Raw genomic sequence first — 19,805 nt, 5'->3', positions numbered from 1 at the left:
TAGACTGTACTTTTAATACACTTACTAAACGACGGGCACAAGTACCATTTTTCATCACTTTCTTTTAAGCAGACGTATGATAATAAAGTATAATACTAACAAATTTTTTCAAGCATGTTGAAAATATGCCAGGAAAAAGAAAGCTACAATTTGGCTCTAAGACCCTGATGAACTAACAGTGGGGAGAAAAGGAGCAAACGAAAACAACCCAGGAGATCGATGTATGCCAAACCACTGAAAAAGATAAAAGTGGAACATTTTTGATGAATCAGCTGAGAGAAGTCACTAAAGAAACCTGATGTGTGCGTGTGTTTCATTGCAGGGAATCACATCGATTGAGTGCAAATAAACCTTCGCTTATAGTGTTCACACAGCTGTGCAGAAGCAGATGAAGAATGAGAATAATGCTCAGTCAGTCTCTGTTTTCATTTTTTTACTATTTTGCAAGACTGCAGCAACCAGCCTTGCAGCAGACTGACTGTCAGCAAAAATTTAGTTCCATAAGTAAAGATTAGACTTCCTGGGAGGTGATTTATACAAGAATTTCATTCTGAGTAAGGGTCCATCCCCTTTCTCCATCCTGATGGAAGGTGGATACACCAAAACGTTTCTTCTCCGTTGTCATGTACAGTGGTACCCTCAGCATGATAACAGGGAGATTTTATGCTTACCCAAGATATTTATGCAATCCTCTTAAAGCGTAACACAGTTATGTTAGGAGTCTGAAAAGTTGTAAAACTACAATGCTCTACAAACTATCATTCACTTAGTAATGTGGACAAACCTCACATTCTGTAAAAAGGAATAAATTTTAAAACACTTTTGCTCTAAGATTTGTGTAAAGCTATTCGCAGAAACCAGTGCACAGTTTACAATAATAAACTGCCTTTGGCAAAGAACAGATTCTCTGCCTATGTATTTGAGAACAAGAAAAGCATTTGAAATTAATATAGTTAAAATGAAGGAAAGAATAGAAAAGACACTCAATTAAAAAAAAATTTGCATTTCTGTGCTTCTTTCTATAAAGACTCATGCACAAATGTCTAAATCCTGAAACATGTGTTGAAAAAAACATAACCCATCTAATTGTATGGATGCAGGTACTAAAACCCCATTCTGAATGCAACTCTGTTTATGAATGCCGATGCATTTTAAAGCATAAGTTTTAAAATGCTGTCTATTCATTCAATGCATACACCAAAAAGACAGAAATAACAAAGCAGACCATTTTCTCAAAGTGATTTTTGTGGTCAGCAATAATCTGACCACTTTTAATATTAGTGACTAACTAATATAATTGTGAGAAAGAGTTTTCCAGCCCTTCCCAAAAAAGGAAAGAAAACACTCCGCAGACATGCAACAGCTAAATATTACCACTTCACATTGACTTATATTGATTTTGGTTTCACTTTCCAAGTTCAGGCTAGTACTTCTACAGCAAGTAGAGAGACACTGTTTACCACGTGCAATTTTAAAACATGAACAAAAACCAGCTGAGAAGGGACTGCTGCCAAGAGATATTTTGATGAGGGGAAATAAAACAGATACCATGAATGATCTTTCCTACAGTGCCATCAGAACAGATATTCAACTTCTCAGGCCAAACCTCTGCCACCGATCAACTGCACAGTACATGGGGTACGTACCAAACAGGCAGTACAGAAATACACCACTCAATTAACACGTGTACATGCTGCATTACATGTTTGTTTCCAGGGGAAAAAAAAATACCAAAAAAAAAGGGAAGATACTGTGAAGGGAAAGAGGAAAAGTAACAGAAAGAGAAGCCTTGTACCATATGGTACCATTATGGGCATGATTATTCTGTGAGGTATTGAAAAACACCTGAAGGACGATGCAGTCCTGAGTCAAGCACAGCTTCATGGGGTGAAAGTCCGGCTTGTATAACCTGATTTCCTTTTATGACAAGGTAACCCACCTAGCTGATCAAGGGATGCCAGCTGATGGTTTTTTTGTGGGTTTTTTTTTTGTTTTATTTTTTTGGATTTCAGCAAAGCTTTTGATGCTGTCTCTCATAGTTTTGTTCTGGACAAAATGTCCAGCACACAGCTGGATAAACACATCATGTGGTAGGTGAGCAATTGGCTCATGGGTCAAGCACAGAGGGTGAGAGTGAATGGGGTAACATCAGACTGGCAATCTATCACTAGTGGGGTTCCACAGGGCTCCATCTTGGGTCCTGTGCTCTTCAACATCTTCATAAATGACCTGGACACAGGACTCGAAGGGATACTGAGTTTGCAGATGGCACAAAAGTGGGAAGAGCCACTGACTATGAGGACTGGGTAATCACCAACCCTATGAAGGTTAACAGGGGAAAGGGCTGGATTCTGCACCTGGGATGGGGAAACCCTGGTTGTGTGTACAGGCTGGAAAACAAGATGCTGGAAAGCAGTGCCACAGAAAGGGACCTGAGGGTCCTGGTTGATGGCAACTTGAATCTGAGTCAGCAGTGCCCTGGCAGCCAGGAGGGCCAACCCTGTCCTGGGGGGCATCACCAGCTGGTCGAGGGAGGGGATTGTCCCACTCTGCTCTGCGCTGGTGCGGCCTCACCTTGAACATTGTGTGCGGTTTTGGGTGCCTTAACATAAGAAGGATATAAAGTTATTTGAAAGCATTCAAAGGAGAGCGATGAAGACAGTGAAGGACCCTGAATGGAAGCCGTATAAGGAGCAGATGATGTCACTTTTTCTGTTCAGCCTGGTGAAGAGGAAACTCAGGAGAGACCTCACTGCAGTCTACAACTTCCTCATGAGGGAGAAAAGGAGGGGTAGGCACTGATCTCTTCTCTGTGGTAACCAGCAACAAGGACTCGAGGGAATGGCTTGAAGTTGTGTCAGGAGAGGGTTAGGTTGGATATTAGAAAAAGGTTCTTTACCCAGAGGGTGGTTGGGCACTGGAACAGGCTCCCCAGGGAAGTGGTCACAGCACCAAGACTGACAGAGTTCAAGAAGCATTTGGAAAATGCTCTCAGGCGCATGGTCTGATTCTTGAGGTGTCCTGTGCAGGGCCAAGAGTTTGGACTTTGATGACCTTTATGGGCCCCTTCCAAATCAGAATATTCTGTCATTCTGTGATTCATATTTCTGCTGAAATTTATAGCTTTACACAGCATCACCACATGTTACTATCCTACTAATTTTTAAATACTGCCAGTCTCCCTGAATTACGAGTTGTTAATTTTTTATAGTCATCATGTTTGCTTCTGCCTGTCCCAGTCACCTGACATGAAAATAAAGGCAGAGGAAGTAGCTTTAGCACCAAGCAAGCATGACTGATACTTATGCTTTCCTCTAGGTGCAACATGGGATACTCTCTTCTTGAGTAAAAATGAAAAAAAAAAAAAATGTATCAGGAGAGCTATAAAGACACATTCACAGGAAACAACAACAACAACAACAAAACAACACCTTAAACCTGATTTTTATTTTAAACACCTCACCAGTCACACTATCTAGCCAACAGGTGGTTTCATAGCCCATGTTTGTAAAACAGGTATCTTGACCAGCAAGTGGTAAACCAGTCACCTTTCCACTTATATTATGTTTATCTAACAGACAAGCAAAACCATATGTAATTGCCCTTTATTCCCATAAATAACATTCACCTGGCATTAAAGATACAAAGAAAAATAGCTTCAAAAATTATCTCAGGGTAATATGATTATTTTCAAAATAATCAAAAAGGGAAAACAAAACAAAACAAAAACAAACCTTGTACAGATACCCCAAAGCCCTAGCAATTAAATTCTTCAAGCAATAATCCAAATTTAGTTATCTAAAATATTCCACTAGCAATGAAAAAAATATTGTTAAAATCTAAAAGACAAATATATTCAACAGACACTTGTCTAACAAGTACGCAAGCTGAAATGAAAGCAGCTAAAACAAGTTTTGGAAATAGAGACTGGTTTGAAAATTCACTATATAGAAAAAGAGGATTCCATTTTTCTGCCATATCAGGCACAATCATCACTACAACCGGAGAACCTGTGATTGAAGGAAGATTCATTTTCCTATTTTTCAGCTTCCCTAGAAGGCCTGAACAAACAGCAGTACACTGCAGTCTTAGACTTCCTTGTACCTACCATTCTGCCTTGGATCTCACAACTGACCCTGCCTGCACCTGTGGCTTCAAAGTAACCTCCTCTGGCATAGTTTCTGACTGAGGCTGAACGACCCTTTAAACTTGTATGACCAGCTAGGATTTCTGATGTTTTTGCAGCTATCACCCCTACCACTTTCACCATGCCATTTTCAATAAGAATAAAAGCTCTCTTTCATTAGAAGATAACACTCTTAATTTAAGCTAAGATGCAGCAATCCTTTATAATGCAGTTAACCCCCTACACAAATGGAAGGATTAAATGAACCCACTTATGGTCTGAAAGTCAAGAGCACAGTGTCTTGAATAAAGTAAAATAAAAGTGGAAAGATATCTCCCACAACATCTGTACAGAGCTCACTCATGGCAGGAAATCTCCAAGCATGCTGAGGAGGAAGAATCAGTTAATAACGGGCAGTCCTTAGAATCACAGAGAAGAAGGGACTGATCTCTGTTTTGGAACTTTCTTCACTAAATTATCAAAGAGAAATACAATGTATTGGCTACACGGATGCCACAAAGATCCCTCAATTCTCCTCCAGACCCCACAAAAAGGTTTATTGTCAATACTTCATAATACTTGGTTTACATCAAGGCCTTTCATTGCCATACAATTCAAAGATTTCCAAGTTTCAAACCTGCAGACTTCTACCTCTATGGCTTTGCTTTTTTATGTACATTAAATCAGTTCATACCTTTAATTTCTAACAGTGGAAAATTCTGACAGAATCCAAAGACCAACAAGCAATATTATTCAGGTGTGCATTGTAAAAGAAAAGTAACTTTGTGAAATTCTCATAGATTTCCTTCATTCATTTCATTCATTTTTTTTTTTACTTAAGACAGTAACATTTTTCCAAAGTGATAACTAATTGTACTACAAAAGCACACATAACATAATTTGAAAGTACGTGCACTCATTCAGTATAATTCATTGAACACAGAAATAGACATTGAGTGAAATATGGAAGTTTTGGGATGAAAAGGCATTGGCCATATTTAAATAGTAATTACATTTAGTCAATCAAGGTCATTCTAATCCCTGAAATAACAACAACTAGAAGAAATAATGCAATATAGTTTCTCATATAAAGTACAGACTACTAGTCAAGAAATCAAGTTCCCTAGTCACTTCTCAAAAGTTCAGAGTTAAAGTCACATCCAAAGACTTTTGTTTGTTTCAGCATTACTTTCTATAGAAACAAAGCTCAACCATGCAAGGTTCCATCTGTATGACCTGCAGCCTCGTTACATTTTATCAAATAAGAAGATAGATAGTGTTCCAACTAAGGGAGCAGAGATGGCAGAAATTCTTATATTCTTATACATAAAAAATCCAAGGACATTTCTAATTTCGGGAAAAGCTCTCTCTGGAACTCAAAAGTATTTCAAAAACAAAGGAAGAAAGTGGCATGAAACCACTTCTGAGGGAGACACTTTTTACAAAACTGTTTCCTTGTAACATAAAAATGTTTACCTCCAATCTTCAAGATACCACCCATGTCATTAGAAACAAAAGTGGTTTATTACTGTGACTTTTTCTTAATTTCTATTTAACAGTTAAGAGAGAAAGGTTTAGGAGATACTTTTTATATCACTACAGTAAGAAATCACTAGCAAAAAATAGGTGATCAGCAAGTTCTACAAACGATTTTACTTCCCGGAAAATTTAAAACATTATCACTAAAATAATCATACAACTTCTCTCAGTAAGTAAAATCTCTTGTGTTTCCCCTCTTGAACAATATACTGAGAAAAATAATTTTATAACCTTTATCTGAACCATTTCTATAGGAAACATAGTAGACAATTTCATTAAGTTTCAAAGCCTAAGAACAAAGAGGTTGAGAAAAGTCAGAAGAGTTGCCTGAGCAATTCTCTTTCTTGTCTCACATACGGGACAAAAATGTTTACATTAATTCTACTCTCCAACACCCTTTAAAATGTATGGTCATACCACTTACTTAGAGTATTCCAATCAAACTCGAAATTCCAGAAAGAATTATGGCTTAATTAAGGAAATTTTTGCGCTCTCTATGTTGGACACTTAAATGTTAGTGCACAGGCACTCAATGCTCTATTCAACACTCCATGAGTCAGAACACCTAAAGCTTAATTTCCACTTTTTTAGATGCATTAAGAAGCTGAATAATATGCACCATCAGGTGAAAATAAGGTCATTTAATTCTGAAACCTAAATTCTGAATTTTCATAAAGTGGAGTGATGGGCAGGGGTGTGACCTGTTGAGGTTTTGGGTAAATAACTACATACTTAAATCTGAAATCTCTCCCATCTCTCTGTGATGCCAAGACAACAAGCACAACTCCAGTAGCTGACTGCAGCAACAAATTGCCACATTCTGCAAGAGGTAAAGCTTTCGGTCCCTTGCAGGGGTTTGCTGACAATGGAGAAGTAAGTCAAACACAAGACCTTGGGTTTCATCATTCTGTTGAAACATACCCAACCCTTCAGTATACGCTCTTATCACTGTCCTCTACTGAGTCACGATTCAGCTTCCTGAATTTCTTTAAAACTTCATAATTCAGCAGATATTTTACAAAGTCCTTTCAGCCCCAATGTTTTGTTTCTCAAAGCAGTAAGTGAATGAATAATCCATGTTACAGTACAAAGATGTTTCAGGTAGCAGAATGAGGAGCAGAAGACCCACAGTGATATATATCTAAAGAAGTTAAAAATATGCAGAAAAAAATAAAAGCAAAACACCTAAGTTATGGAGGAAGGTAAAAAAAAAAAAATAACCCCCCCTCTCCCCATCAAAAGAAACCCCCCAAAACAAACAGAAAACAAAAACATACAAACACCCTTCAAGGTTACTTCTAAACCAATATGTAAAGTTTGACCTGCAAAGTAAATTCAGACTAACAAATAGGCCAAGGCCCAGAGTTTAAGCTCTGTATGACACAAACTCTGAGTTGGCTAAACTGGTGTCTCTAGCAAGGCACAAAGCATTCTCACAACCCCTATCACATTTTCCTTGCAACAGAACAGATCTGAGGTTGATGGCCTGCTTTCTAAAAATACAATTGAAAGCAAAGTACATTCTGACAAACTGCAAAGGTCAGAATTACAACTATCTTACCTACAACAGAGATAAAAGATCTGACTTTTGTCCAAGTTAAGGTCATTTTTTTAGTACCCAAGCATAAGCAATCCCTCTAAAAATCAACAGGAGCTACAGGTACTTTGGGTATACTAGAAGAGTCAGATTCCTTAAAACTCACAGACATGAGTACCTTAAACTTTTTTCCATCAGAACCCTTCTCCCTTCACATACGAGGAGCAGCTTAATCCAGGAAGCACCAGAAGGACCTTTTTTTTTTTTTAATTAACAGCTTCTCAGTAGCCCTTAGCCTTATTTTTGGCATATAAAAGCAGAAGTACTTAGAGTTAAAAGAACAGTATCAGTGGTTAACCTCGTGGTTAACACCTTTACCTGCCTCCTCAGGCATGTTCTAAAACTGTCCATCACCACCTCACAGAGTGATGCCACACAAAATTCAGTGACAACCACTTCTTTTTAAGGACATCATGAGAAGTGGAAGAATGATCATAGTACCCCTCTGGATATAGGGAGCTTGCACCAATGGAAATCAAGCTACAAATTCTCATTACTTGGACAGTGGTCCAAGACACTGTGAAATGGAGATTCTCACTTGTTCTTAAGACACACTACTGTGCAGCAACAGTTTCAGATGCAGGATGAACTGGGCAAGAAAGTCAGTCTCAGGTTTTCCCTTGACAAGGCAGTTGCTTCCTCCACTGGGATGAGAAAAACATACCATCTCTATCCAGCTCATCCTTTTTCAGTTCTGCTAATCTTCTATAGAACAGCTTTAAAAGAAGGACCATAAAACTTTTCATAGAGCAGCCAAAAGGCTGGTGCTCAAGGTAGTCCTCATACAGAAAGAAGAGGAAAATTACCTTGGCTATATTACATTCTAAATGAGGGCTCTACCTAACAAGCTGTTACATCCTATACTTTACATCACTGGGAAATGCAGCTTGTACTGCTTGCAGTCTGTGAAACCTGTACATGCAAATAACAAGGGAATTTTTAGCTACATACTTTTACATTTAATTTTGTATTTCATTGCAGATACATTTTGTCCATCACATGGATGTGAGGCCCAATGTCCACCTATTACATGGTTCCAAATAAATAACAGTGACAACTGTTACTTTACTCGAACACTCTTGGGAATCCATTTTAAAGGCAAAAGAGCATTTAATACAACAAGTGTAAGGAACTCACCCTTACACTGTTGTACCTCATTTCTATTCTGGAACATCTATGCTATTTAACAAGATACAATTCAACTGAGGTTGTCAAACAGTATCAGCTACAGAAGATCAGTCTTTCAGGGTCAGGAAAAGAGATCCAATCAGTGAAACAGAAAGTAAGGTTTATTGTGCAGACACGCCAGTACAACACAACAAACCAGAGGGCAGGAGGCAGAGGGGTGGGAAATGAACATCCCTCTCCTTGTTTAAGGATTGGGCAATCTTAAGTTAGGTGGGTGGCCAAAGGGAAATCTTCTTCCTCATTGAGTACCTCTGTAATTAAGCAGTCTCCCCCAGAACATGCTCCAGCAGCAGAACCTGGATCAGTCAAGAATAAGTCCCACCTCCTGTGTGTTCACTGACCCTCACATGTTCAGTCTGGCTGCTCCTCCAAGGTCTTAAGACCCACTGCAAAGAGTAATTCAAGTTCTGCATTTTGGAAAGTGAGAATGTAAAAAACAGCTTATTTAAAATATGTCCCTTCCCATTTTCACTGATGAGAGGCCTAATAAGAACAGAGTAAATAAATTATATTCTTTATGGTTTAGAGTCTATCCATATATGGGAAAGAGGACAAAGCTGTGCTAAAAGTACTGTCAAATACACGGGGTATTTGACACCTGTAGAGAGAATATTATCTCCTAATCTCACATAATTACTTTAACATTTTGTTTCCCCTAAAACAGAAGGTGAAATATTAAACAGATTTGTAAATTCACAGTTCTTTTAAGTCCAAGGAGTGCTTTTAGGAAGGCACATACAATAACACTGCACAACTCAGACATAGAACAGAGTGGGAACAGAATTTTGACTGCCCTAGCAAAGCTGCTTAGCCATCTTTTTCATGAAGTCCTGACTTGTCAGAATAAAAACCTTTTTACAGGACTATACCAGTTCTGACAAAGCTCACTCTACATGCAAATTTTCTCATTTTGGGTCAAAATGAGAGAGACAATTATTCATGATTAAGATCGGGAAGTTCTTTTTTTCCTCCTACACCTACGCTCTAATCACCTGCAGACAGAAACGGCTCACTACCCCAACCAGTAAATCTGATGGAGAATACTTTAATTAAAGTTTTTAGACAGACACTGTTCTGTCCTGATGCACACAGGAAGATGTTTGGGTCCAAGGTTCTTTTGTGGTGGTGGTTTTTTAAAATAATGTTCCACATTTTCCACTTAGCCCAAAAAATCTGATTTTGCTACTATTCAGTTCTAACACAACAAAGATTAATTGTAAGCAGACATTTAACTCAATGGGACTGCTCATTGTACGTTATGTTTAGCCTGCACATAAAAAAATTGGACCTTATACTGAGCAACTTCACATTGATGTATAAATTCTTACACTCAGGATCAAAGATAAAATTTTCACTGTCTCTATAAAGTAATGTGCTCTATGCAATTTACACAAACTCAGAGCCCTTAAGATCACTATCTCCAGAGCAAGGTCAAATTTCTGCAGAGCCAGGAATATAGAAGCCTGGCTGCAAAAGCTAGCTAAGCTTCAAAGTTCAAGCATGAAAAAAAAGTCATGTACACGAACACTGACTTTTTTCTCCTGTTCTCTCTGACATAAATTTAAACACAAACTATAAATAAAATGGAAAAAAAAGTATTAGCCCAATTCAATAAAAAAAATGGAATAGAGAGAATAGATGCATACTTTTCAATGCTGATACACAGCAATTCTGTTCCTTTTTTTCTCTGTCAAACAGCATTTGAAACACCGCAGATTCCAAAAGCACTAATTTTTGTAATACACAGGACATCTGAGTCAGTACTGATGCAACAACTTCCCTTCACTGTCTTCTTCTTACCATCACTGGATTAGACTGCAGTTAAGGCTGGTGCCATTGGTCAGTATAGATTCTCTTTGATCCCTGTAGTAAGGGACTGCAGAGTATTTACATTTATACATAAGTATTTTCCCAAGTAACCATATTTTTTGCACAAAATCATGCCAAAGGTCTATGCTAATACTTTGTTACTTCCCAGCATTACTTACTACTAACCAGCAGCTCTCTTCCTTTTAAAAGTCAAAAAGAGGAAAAAAGTCAATGTTTCAGAGTGCACTACATCAGCAGTGGCCTCTGCTTTCCACTGAAGAGAGAACAGGGAGGGAAAGGAACATAAAAAGCCACCAGGCACTTACCCTACATAGACTCAGATTTAAGCTCTTACACATAACTAGTGACTCCTACCTCTGAAAACACAAACCAACTATTCTGGAGTCAGTCTCCTCGGGCTGACCAAAATTCCAGCTTGGAAATCTTCCCCAGCGCAGGTTTCACCCAAACCAGTATTCCTGCACAAACAGCTTCTGTTCATTGAATACAGAGAGAATCCCTCACTCGCCCAGTTCCCACCAGCTCCTGAAAGAACATCAATCTGAAAAGCTGCCTACCCTGTTTTTGGAGTGCAGCTTCTATATATCTCATTCTCGAAGGCACACCTTCTGTAATCAAAAACTTTTACCCTGCTGTCATTCATCTCTGTTTCTCTATTTTATCAAAACTCTTAATGTGATACCTGATTACCAATCCAAAGGAATTCCAAGGGTATTAAAACCCATTATGGATGCCAAAAACATAGTCAACATTACAGCTTGTAACTGCCCAGTCCTGTAGCACTTACTAAGGCAAAGCCAGGGAGACAAGATTCCCTAAATCAGAAGGAACAAAGAGAGAAAGCAAGCTTTACCACAGTATTGGAGACATCTTGGGACCAAACATGCTTCAGAAATATTTGGAATAGCCTACTATTATGTTCTCAACATATTTGAGGAATGCAGACTGCTTTGGAAAAGGAAAAACAATCACCTACTCAAGACTCCTACAAAACTACTGTTTTAGCACATTTACCAGAGAACGTCAAGACTAATTAAGAATAAAACTACTGAAGAAAAACAAGAGATCTCACACTGTAAAACCAAGCCTGACTGGAATCTCATTTCCAACAATTTTGTCATCTAGAGTAGAACTCAATGTACTGTTTTAAGCAATACGAAATACCTTTGAGGGAAAATACCAGTTATCAAGCCTGCAATCTCAAATGCTAAAATTAATCAATCAATTTATCTGCCAGTTGCATCCACCACATTAACTCAAGACCATGAAAACCTTATACAACTCCTCTTACAGTTCAGTATCATATATATGATACAAAGACAGTTGCTGATTATACATTGCACTGAGAAACAAAGAAAAATACCACACATCCGTATGATTTACTTAACAATATGCATAGGCTCATTTTTATTGTTTACATTTTTAACTACCACACAGTTAACGAACTCTGTAAAAAATCACTAACACCCATTATTTATACCTGCACTGTCAGAGAAAATGGTTCTCATCCAAAACTATTTTACAGCAGTTTACAGTATGATTATTTGGTGTTGATAACAAAAACCCACACACTTTACAAACCTGAGAATTTTTTAAACTGCCAACCTATTGCACTTGGCAGATTACAAAAAGAATGTTTCACAGAAGACAGAGCATGAGTGGCTTTCTATATGCCCTGTATCTACACAAAAAGAAACAATGTTAGAGGAGCAGCACTTGGACAGAAATGTCAATATACAGCATCCTTAGGTTGGCATTACCCTACAAGTGAGAAGATTTTTTTTTTTTTAATTCCTTCAGTAAAGTCAGAAGTAGAAAAAGTCAGCCAATGTCAGCCAATGTCTCCACATCCATATAAATAATCAAATAAAGACTTACATTTAACTTGCATAGTTTTTTTGGTGATGTAGCAACCAAGAAGAATTTTTAAGGTAACATGTGGCTTACATCCTTGTCATAAATGAAGCCAACTGAGTTCCTCAAAGTGTTATGTGAACAGTTAAGGGCACAGAAAAGGACCAATAATTTCCAAAGTATTTTATCTTAATATTTTCTAGAAGAATATTTAATGAGAGATAATAGTTTAATTAACCTTTTAAAAAATAAAACTATGTAAAGGTAGGTTCTTAAATCCACATTATAGACTAATGAATAGCAGTCAGATTTGCAAAGCCATATACCTCAAAGCTTTCTGAAATTGTCTGGAGTTGCAAATGCTTATTGTTTGCAAGCCTGGACATGACAAAAGCAGGAGTCAGAAGACCATGAAAACTAGCAAAAGAATATATTAGGAGCAACTTTTATTTTAGTGAGCTTAAGGAACTGGAGAAATAAATTTCTAATGCTTTGATCTGGAAGTTTTAATTATCACAATAAGTAGACTAAGCCCAATTCAGCTCCAAGAGGCCTTTCCTAATTCAGTCTGTGGAGACTCTAGCAAAGTTTGTGTACCCTTCTTCATATATTTGATGTATCAGTCAACACTTTATATACATACAGTCAGGTTTCCATTTTCATTCAGGGCAATAATTCAAAGCCAGCTTGTTTTGGTTTTAATCACCAGGAGAGGCTGAAGTAGGTGACAGGTTTTTATTTCAATAGCTTAAGATCATTCAGCTACTGTGGGGAAAAACCTACTGTAACAAAAAACCCAAAGCTGTGAGTTTTTAAATGTTTATTTCAAAAGTAATGTAATTATTTTTAACACAGAAATTTATTCCTAGAGGAAAACGCAAAAATAATAATAAAAGAAGGAACCTATTGTGTGTCATTAAATCTTTATATACTGCTGTATCAAGAACATATTTGAGTGGTATGTAGCTGCTTTTTAAACCTGGACAATAAATATTCCATTATAAGCACCATCTTCTTCTTTTCTAAAAATCATACTGTTGTATGTGACTTTAATCTGAAATTGTCAACAAAAAATTTCAAGAACTATTTTCTTTAAAGGATACTTCCTTGTCTACTACTACAAATTGATGGGGAGACACTGGGACCAAGGCTGTAAGAACTTGGGACCTTTAGATCAAGTATAACACTGCTTTCTGAAGATTGGTATTTATTTCCAGAAAACTAAGTGTACACTAAAATGGAATTAAATCAGATTTTAGAATAAGGATAAGGAACATTACAGATATAATTATTTCTCTTCTGAAAAATAAAAAACATAAAAAAAGAGGAAACTCTAAGTTTTGTACTCCTTTTCAGTTTACTACTTTGCAGTACAAAATATACAGTTAACTCTCACAACAAATCTCCATTCTGTTTTTAAGTCCAAATCCTAACCAATTTATACTAAATATATTTTAGCATTTGCATTCCTAAATTAGATTAAATTCACTTTTATATTACTTGTATCTTATTTTCCTCCTTGGAGCATCACAACTGCTCGAGCTATCCCTTCTAAATTGTTGCTAACACACATTAAAGCCCTGTTGACAAAACACTGAGACACACACCAGCCGAGAACAGTCTCCTTTCTATCTACTTTATGTTATCACATTGTGGTACCCAAACACTACCAAAATAGTGCTCCGTAGGCCCAGCAGGGCAGTAAAGCCAGGGTAAATAAGGTACTTGAGTAAAGGATTGCCCTGGATTGTGGCCTCAGTTTTGCCAACAATAGCATAGCAAATATGTAGTGAACTCAGGGCAAGGCCACCAAATGAAGTCTTTCAAACATTTACGTTCAAATTTCTCTATGGCTATAGAAAATTTCGTAAGAAAGAGAAGAAATAATCAACTTGCTTCATAAGAAGAACTTTTAGTTAAGAGTTCACTGTCTCACTCCACCACTTCATTATGAGTTACCTACTTGTAGAACCATGAAGACTAGTTACCACCATTTCTTCAAACCATCCCTCTCCAAGACTAACTGAAGGTTACCAACCAACTTCACAAACTAGGATCAAAGAAGTTAATCTGCATCTTTTACAGATATCAGTATGTCAATTTCTCGTGAAGTTTAGAATTACCCATCATGTGTCCTGAATCCATGCAAACACTGATGCTGCATACACTCAGTGCCATGAAGTGATGCTCACAAAACCTCTGGAAACAACACAGTGCTTCTCCCTTTCTACTCCACAGCCCTGCAGCTTAGCAAACGCAGGTATCTCCATATAACATTACACTGTTATCATTCACACTTTTAAGGCTTAATTTCATTAAATTTTAACTTTAAAAAAAAATCTACTTAAATCTCAAAACTCAGGATATAGAGGATACATGCCTGATACAGCATACAACAGATGAGCCTGTTTTAAGTAAAAGGTCCCTTCCAAACACAGTGCAATGCCACAAATCCAAGGCATATCAAATAGGAAGTGAAGACTCCATTCAAGTACTGTTTAACACTTCATAAAAACAAGCATTCTGAAAAAGGTGAAATTTGCCTTTCATAAGTTACACATAGAACGGTGAGTTATGACTACCACCCTACTGCAGAAGACTCCAAAAATACCTACATATTCTCCAGTGGTTTAAAGTCTTCCAGCCAAGCTAAGCGACACTAAGTAATTTATTTCATAACTACACCAAAGCTTCCATATTTTCTACAATAAAAAGATGGGGTTGTTAGGATAAAACAAAACTAGTGCTATTTTTTCACCCAGAGCAGAAATGCCTTATTCCTTGAACACTTGTGCAGCAGCTCTCTCAGACAGGAGGCCTGCAGCAGGCATTGAGGTATATTAAGAGGCCGGACATGGTGTAGGTAGGTAGAAAAGAGGGGCTGAGATCTAATGGTGAAAGGGCACAAGAACTTATTAAGTGGAAGAGAAACTTTCCCTGACTGAAGTATATTCTGTGACCAACTTCTTTAACTCAGTAGCCTACTCCACAAAAAAATCATGTTCCAAACTAAGATGATTTTGAAAACACAGGAAAAGAAAAGAAAAAAGAAGACAGGACATAGCCATAATACCTCACATCAGAGAAGCATCAACCTCTCCTTGTTTTGTAAAGGCTTCTTTCTTAAGTAAACGGGTTGGCACGGGCCAGGGCCAGTTGTTTACTGAAAGAAGTAGCATCATTAGGGAAAGAGAGTGTAAGCAGCAGCCAGAAGAACAACGAAAGCGAGTAAAGTTTGGAAATTTGGCGCTGCTTTTTGTTTAAGCCAAGTTTTTAAGTGCTGCCTGTCACAGAAAGGCGCCTTTCTCTCGCTCGCCCCTCCGTGAGCCCTTAGCGCACCCTCACCTCGCAACAACCCCACACCCGGGGCTGCTCCGCCGCCACACCAGCCCCGGCAGCCCAAATCGCCACCTCCGCACACCCGCCCCGCCGGAGACGGGGACCCCCCCCAAAGCCTCAGACGGAAGGCGGGTTCCAAGGCGGGCTGAGGGGAAATCAGCCCAATTCCGCCGCCCTCGATAATGGCACCGGCAGGCGCGGGGTGCGCTCAGGCAGCGGCCCAGGGGAGGCGCGGGGGAGCCAGGGGGGCCCCGCCGGGACTGGGGTGGTGAGAGCCCGGCCGGGCCCCGTTCTGTCCCAGTGGGAGCCGGCAGCGCCTCGCCGGCCCGGGCCCGGCACCGCTTCCCGCCCGCCCTGCAGGCCGCGCCGCGGCCCCGGTGCCTCTGCGGGGCCTGGCACCGCCGCGGGCTCGGGGAGCCGAGCAAACAAAGGGAGAGGAGGCCGGGGCCGCGGTTCGGGAGGAGGGCGGCGGGCAAGCCGCGAACCGCGCCAGCCTCATCCTCCGGCTCCCCGTGCGCCGCACCAGCCCCCCGCGGCCGCCAAGGCAGGGCGGGGGAGCCGGGGCCCGTTGCCCCGGGGACGCTCACCCAGCGGAGGCCGCGCTGTCCCGCTCCCGACGCGGGCCTCTCCCCGGGCACCTCGGCCCGGCCTGCGCCGGCACCCGGGCTCGGCGGCGAGCAGCCTCCGGGGGCGGCGGAGCGACACTCACCAAGGAGGAGGAGAAGCTGGCTCTGCTGTTGCTTTCGCGGGGCCCGGCCCGGCTTCGGCTCTGGCTCCCTCCCTCGCCGTGCCGCCGCCTCCCTGTTCCTGGCGCCGCCGCCGCTTCCTCCGCCTCCTCTGCCCCCACCCCTCCGTCCTCCGAGGGGCGCAGGGGGGCGGCGAGCCCGCGATGGCCGCCGCCTGCCGCAGGCTGGGCTACGGCTGCGGCGCCCGCGCACGGCTCGGCGGGGGCAGCAGGGCCGGGGGCATCCCCGCTCCGTCCCCCCAGCCGCCCCCGCCGCCCGGCGGATACCACCGGCCCTCCGCCGCCCGCCTGGCTCGCACCGCCCGGGCCTCTTCCTTTCGCCGACCCTGGGCGCCTCGCCGTGGGCTCGTTCCCGCTCGGTGGCCGCGGGGGACCCGCGGGGGGCGGCCGGGAGCGGCGCTGGGAGGGAGGGAGAGAGGAAGGCGGTCGGGCTTTGTTAGCCCCGGCCCTTTCCTCGCTCCCCCACCCGCTCCAGCGTGTGACCGCTGCGCCCTGGGCTACAGCAGCTCATCAGTAAAGTTCATAGGGAACTACCGCCCCTTTTCGTCCTGGCAAGGGCCAGCTACTCGCTGGTAGCGCTCGGCCGGAGGGGTCCTCTCAACCAACCCAGTGGGGCCGTCGGGCCGGGCTTGCCGCTGCCCCGCTGGAGGCTGCGCTGGGCAGGGAGGGAAGGAGGGAGATTATCTCACCCTGCGCTCTCTTTCACTTCACCTTCCCTTACAACTCCTTGGCGTGGAAGCGACGCGCCAGAACAGGCATTATTTTTGTGCTTAACTTTGCTTCACAGATATCTCTGCGAGAAAAGTGACACTAAACTTCAGGCACGTCAGATGTGCAGCCGCAACTTCAGCCTAGCGGGCTGCCTTGCTTGCTTATTCCCCGGGCCCGTTTTTTTAAAAATAAAATGCTAAGTCGAGAGCAACAAAACAGTATAGTTTAGTATAGGATGTGTGAGACTGACGGAACCGACTATCAGGGGGTGAAGAATTAAAATCTGTGGACGGTGTGGCTTTTAAAAGTTGTCACAAGTCGAATTTGCTGACTGATGTAGAGATAGTAAAATACTACCTTTCTTTCCTGCTTGTGGTATATAACTCATGCAAACCAGTATCTGAGTTGCAAAGATATGCATAATTTGCTTACCTATGTAGTCAGTGAGATTATTTGTATGACTCGTTATGAAACTGATTTTAAGGTTAAAAAGAATCAGTTGAAACTCAAGATTGTGAGAATATTCATGCAACTTCTGCTTGAATTCTTCTACCGAGATCAAAGGTATTTGTGCACTGAGGTGAGTGAATTGTTTAATTACCAAGGTTATTTAAGGTCAGAGCGTGTCCTGATTTCATTTACATTTTTGTATCTCAGGCATTTATCAGGACTTAAAGGCTTTTCTTTAGTCGCAGCCAAGGCTCATATTCTTCATCTGATCAACCTCCGTTTCTGACAGGCCAGGACCATTTCAGGAGATGATGACTCTAATCAGAGTTGCAAAAAGAAATTAATTTTTTTTCAAAAATAAAGTTTGGCTTTATCATTTATATGTAGAATGATTTATGTTTTTGTTAAGTGTTTTTTATTAAATCTGTTTGTTTTACAACTATGATTACATGTTACCAGTGGTGTATAACAAACAAAGCTAAGAATAGCTTCAAGTGGATCATTTTAAAAACATTATAGATTTTAACTTTTGTTTGTAAAGCCAATACTGTCGGTATGAAAAATACTAGTGACTTTCTAGGTTGGCAGTGGTGTTCAAAGAAAGGAACAAAATTAAATAAAAAAAGACTAGCTTTTTTTTCTTTTAAGAACAGAGTTGTTTCCTTTTCTCCTAATGAACTGTTGTGAGTTTAGCAAACTAGTCAAAAAGAGGAATAGGAGAGAGCCATGTAAGCAAAAATGGCCCCGACTGGCAAAGTTTTGGTTTAATTTTTCTGCAGTTCAGTCATTTCCTCAAACAAGGAGCTTTTCTTTACATGTATGTTCTTACCTTCTTCTCAGACCTCCTTCTCCTTTGGATACATGCATTGGAAGTAATTATTCTCAGGGTCCAGCCATTATTCTTGCCTGACATGTATATGTAGCAGTAATTTAAGCACTGTCTTCAGCAGCAGTTGCAGGACAATATCAGTATGTGAAGAAGCCATCTGGGCTAAAAAATGTTTCTCCGTCCTCAGCTAGCTTTTACCATAGGCAACTGCTACAGTAGTCTATATTGCATGTGAGACAAATTTTTAAAACAGTCTTAGAAATCTTATTCTACAACCTCCCACACTGTTAAAAGAAATGAGGTTTTCCAGCCTATGTGTTGACTAAAGGTTTCCATGTGTCTGAAACTGCCCCTTGTCAGTCTTATCAACCAAACAACTTAGCTTTTTGCAGAAATGGGACTGATAGACAACCTTACAAGAAGGTTGAAGGAAAGTAATGCAAAACTTCCTAACTTTTTCCCCTAGTTTGTCTTCCATACCTTAATTTTCTCATGAGGGATGATGTTAAATATGGCTTAAATTAGCATCACTACTCCAAGTAGTGACCTTGCTCATTTTCTCTCCATCTCCTTCCCATACACACCTTTTTTTTTTTTTCATAGTGGCTGCAGTCCTCATTGGAGTCCTCTTGATAGCAAAAGGTAGCTCAGGTAGCAAAATCTCTTGACGTTCATTCATCTAACAATAAATCACGATGTAAAATAGAATAGATGCCTTATTTCTCACTCCTGTCACTTAGAAAGTGTAATCTCTTTCTGTAAGAGTTCACAAGAACAGCATTTTCAGAGTGTTAGTTTTAAGCAGTTTATGACAAACCAGGATCTTTCAAGGCAGACATGCAAACTGAATAAACAAAACCAAACAATACTTTCCAGCTGGATTAGTAGATAATGTAGTTCAACCTGTTATAAGGTGAGTATCACAGCCTACACAAATAAAAGAGGTAGTTTGTGTACTTGGAGTAGTAGTAGAGGAAAGGGAAGGAGGATGCAAGGTTGCACTCTTCCCTATAGGTTCCAGTATGCTATTTGCTTGTCTCAATCTTAACATACAGCTTCATGTTTGGGATAGACTTTTTCCCTCAAAATGTGGCAGCAAACAGCCATACCCAAATAAGACCAACAATTTATCACCAAGTCTGAACTCACAGAAGTGTGCTACTGGTGTTGCATCTTGGATTGCAGATGAAGAGAATGGCACATGAAGCAGGATCCCTCAGATGAATTTGTTCATGGCTTAAAAACACATATTCAACTAAATTAGGCTGTTCATACATTCAGACATCGTTTCAATTCTCTCTGTATGTATCACCTATCAGACTTGCCTTACAGTTGCTAGCTTTCGTTTAAAATGAGAACAAGAAATTTGGTTTCAGTAAAAAAAATTTAAATCTTTCATATCTGATGCCCTTGTATATGGGAGCTTCTAAAACCAGGAGCTCCACACCCCATTCTAGTTACTTTGAGGCCTACATGTTGATGAGTTCTCTATTTTGATATGCTTATGTCTTTTTTTCTCATTTGTTATATTCAGGAGCATGATTACAAATTATTTCACAACTTTTAAGACCAAAATGTGTATGTGCAAATCTGCAGT

The 19,805-nt window shown here is 40.4% G+C and overlaps 1 protein-coding gene across 5 annotated transcripts in view; it reads right to left on the bottom strand.

Moving 5' to 3' along the window:
- Positions 1 to 16,292, bottom strand: part of SOCS6 (suppressor of cytokine signaling 6) — a 30,884-nt gene extending 14,592 nt beyond the window's left edge. For 2 of the 5 annotated variants that reach the window (XM_027882866.1, XM_027882870.1), the window contains exon 1: positions 16,183 to 16,292. The gene's annotated coding sequence lies outside the window, so the exon portion shown is untranslated. Of the gene's footprint in view, positions 1 to 4,820; positions 4,893 to 15,207; positions 15,286 to 16,060; positions 16,130 to 16,182 lie in introns of those variants that run through there. The other 3 variants (XM_027882868.1, XM_027882869.1, XM_027882867.1) reach the window with 3 other exon arrangements.
- Positions 16,293 to 19,805: the final 3,513 nt, after the last annotated feature.

The sequence above is a fragment of the Empidonax traillii genome, unplaced genomic scaffold (genome assembly GCF_003031625.1).
Source record: "Empidonax traillii isolate 1590-97213 ecotype Southwest subspecies unplaced genomic scaffold, ASM303162v1 scaffold113:size1526484, whole genome shotgun sequence".
NCBI classification, from domain to species: Eukaryota; Metazoa; Chordata; class Aves; order Passeriformes; family Tyrannidae; genus Empidonax; species Empidonax traillii.
The sequence above is the reverse complement of the archived record's forward strand: the minus strand, read 5'-3'. Positions and strand labels throughout refer to the sequence as shown.